This window comes from Echinops telfairi, unplaced genomic scaffold (genome assembly GCF_000313985.2).
Source record: "Echinops telfairi isolate 266 unplaced genomic scaffold, ASM31398v2 ScPeMD7_7412;HRSCAF=8450, whole genome shotgun sequence".
Lineage (NCBI taxonomy): Eukaryota > Metazoa > Chordata > Mammalia > Afrosoricida > Tenrecidae > Echinops > Echinops telfairi.
The window spans coordinates 1,856,837-1,860,240 of record NW_022111312.1 but is presented as its reverse complement, the minus strand read 5'-3'; positions in this window follow the sequence as shown (position 1 = coordinate 1,860,240).

Genomic DNA, 3,404 nt, shown 5'->3' with positions numbered 1-3,404 from the left:
GGGGGGAGGTGAATTCAGTTCCAAATCTGAACTGTAACCTAAAGCCATCTTTCCTGAGGTCCTGCCAATTTCTGTCCAACCAGTAAGCTTGGTCTTTTTCTTTTGGGCCTTTTCTTAATGGTTTTGAGTTTTGTTCCACATTTTCTCCCACTCTTTCCCCAGGACCCTCTATCTAATTTCCCTTTCAAAGGACCCCTAAACCACCTCTAAACCAAAACACCAAACTCACTGCCGCTGAGTCAGTTCCAACTCAGCCACCTATTGGACTAGGTAGGACTCTCCCTGTGAATTTCTGAGACTGACACTATGAGAGTAGAAAGCCGGTCTTTCTCCTGTGGAGCGGGGTGGTTTCAAACTGCTGACCTTGTGGATCACAGTCCATTTTGTAACCACTACCAGGGCTCCAAACTCACTACCATTGAGCCATTGCTGGCTCATAGTGACCCTGTAGGACAGGGTAGAACTGCTAACTGTTTATGTGAGTAGAAAGCACCATTTTTCTCCCAAGGAGAGGCTGTTGGTTTTGAACTGACCTTATGGGTCTCAGCTCAGTGCATGTCCATTGGCTTATCTGCGCCAGACTTTTAAATTATTATATCTCTGTAACATGCTTTGTCATCAGGACAGGTGGATCCTATTTTTCTGCTTCAACGTGACTTTAACTACTTGGGATCTCAGTCATGGAAATTTGAGGGATGGTTTTTCCATCTCAGCAAAGAAGGCTATTGCAATTTATGTGGGACTCACATTGAATATATAAATACATTAAGTAGTAGTGACCTATTGGCTGTAGTAAGCCTTTCCAGTCCCTGAACACAGAATGCCCTTGGATTTATTTAGGCCTTGGGCTTCTTTGAGTAGTATTGTGTCGTCTCTGTACAAGTCTTTCACTTTCGTGGTTATACTTACTCGTGGGTCATTTATTCTTAGATGCTGTTGTGAGTGGTGATGCTTCCTTAATACAGCTGGCTTGTTGCTGATGGCTACAAACCCAACTGGTTTCTGTGTGTTGACCTTTTACCCAGTCCCTCGGCTCACCTCATTTACTACTTCTAGTAACGTGCTTGTCAAATCTTCGAAGTCTGTATATGGGTCATGTCATCTGACCAAGGAGACAGTCCTACTTCCTCCTTCCCTCTGTTGCTAACTCCCCGCCACTGCACTGGGTGGTACGTTGTTAGGAAGCACTGAGCTGCTGAGAGGTCAGCGTCTCGGGAGGAAGAGGAGGCGGCTTGCGTCCATAAAGATGTATAGCCTTGGAAATGCTGTGGAGCAGCTCTGACCTGGGCGTAGCCTGGAGCCCTGTATATAGACCTTTTATTTATTTGTTTTCCTAGCTTAATCATTCTTGGTAGAATTCCAGGCTGGTGTGGGGTAGCAGTGCTTGCTGAGCGTGGGCAGCCTTGTCTTGTTCTTAATCTGAATGAGAAGGTCTCTCAAGTCTTTCTCTATTCAATATAATGTTAGCTGAGGGATTTTCATACATGCCCTTTATTCTCTTGAAGACTCTCCTTTCAGTTTCCATCCTGCTGATGGTGCTGACCTTTGTCTCTGCACCAATAAATAGGTGATCCTGTGGCTCTTTTCCGCTAGTTCTGTTAATGGCTTGTAGTACATTGATCCCCCACCCCCCAATGTTGCATTCCTGAGCGAAATCTACTTGACCGTGGTGTATAATCTTTTAAATATGTTTTGGGGTCTGCTTTACCAAAGTATTTGTGCATAGATGTGGACTAAGGCTGTGGGGCGGAAGTTAGTTATCTTGGGGTGTCCTCTTGTGCCTTTGTCCTGAATGTTATGGTCACCTCATTGAATGAGTTGGGAAGTGTTCCCTCCTCTGTTGTTTGGGGAAGTTTGAAGAGGATCAGGCTCACTTCTGTAAATGTTCGGAAGAATTCCCCAGTGAGGCTATCTGGTCCAGTACTTTTAATTGCTAGGAGGTTTTTAATGGCTGATCCACTCCCGTGTGGGTCAGTTGAGACCCATTGTTTCTTTTGAGTCAGTGTAGGGAGTATGTGTTTAAAGAAATGTGTCCCATTTCCTCTAACTTTTCTAATTTGTTGGTGTGTCACCGTCCATGGTCGTGCCTGAAATCCTTTTTTTCTGTAGGGCTGTAGGGTCTGTTGTAATGACCCTACTTTCACTTTTAATTTAATCTTTAAAAACAATCTGTTCTCTTTAGTGAGTTTTAGCACTTTCCTTGATCTTATTTATTAAAACAACAACAACTACTACTTCTGGCTTTGTTGATTGTCTCTATTCTGATCTTCATTATTATTTCATTTCTCTGATAGTCTTCAGTTTAGTGTGCTCTTTTCTAATTCCTCGAGTTATAGAACTGGTTTGAGATCTTTTTAAATGTTAGTGCTTATTTGCCATAAACTGCCCTCTGAATACTGCCTTTGTTACTTCCAGTGAGTTTGGGTTTCTGGAGATAATGAGGATTGTTTGTAGCCTAAGACACAGCCTATTCTGAAGAAGGTTTCATGTGCACTAGCGAAAAATGTGTATTATGTTGGCCTTGAGTGAAGTGTCTGTCAGTGTACTCGGTTCACAGTTCAAACCTTGTATTCTATTTTACTGATCTTACTAGTACTGTCTACTACAGAGAGTATGCCAAGACTTCTAACTCTTCTCGTTGCCTGGTTCATCACCACCCTCTGTGCAACAGAAGGTAGTACTGCCCGTCCTTGACCATCCTCACAATTGTCAGGCGTGAGCCACTGGGTCGGTCCATCTAAGTCAGCGGTTCTCAACCTATGGGTCGCGACCCCTTTGGGGATCGAATAACGCTTTCACAGGGATCGCCTAAGACCATTGGAAAACACATATTTCCCATGGTCTTAGGAACCCAGACACGACTCCTGTCTCCAGGCGGGTCCGCCCACATGCAGTTACGCCCACATACAAGTACCCAGTGTGAAGACTGTTACCCATGCTACACCATGCTTCAAGACAAAATTTCATTTATTTGTCATTAGAAATATTTCACAATATAGAATTACATATTGTTTTTGTGTTTAATCACTATGCTTTCATTATGTTCAGTCTGTAACAATGAAAATACATCCGGTCTATCAGATTCCTAACAGCAAAATGACAGTGATGAAGTAGCAATGAAAATAATTTGGTTGGGGGTCACCACAGCACGAGGAGCTGTCTGAAAGAGTCGCGGCATTAGGAAGGTAGAGAACACTGCGCTGGGCGCTTCCTCTTTTCCCCGACCCTGTACTTTACGAAGCATGTTGTCCTTCTCCAGGACCTGTTCTCTCCTGATGGTGTGTCCAAAGTCGGTGAGACAAAGTCCTCCCAGCCTCACTTCATTCTAGCTGTACTTCCGTCTAAGACAGGTCTGCTTATCTCTCTGGTAGACCTTGGTACTTGCCGTATGCTTGGCCAGCACC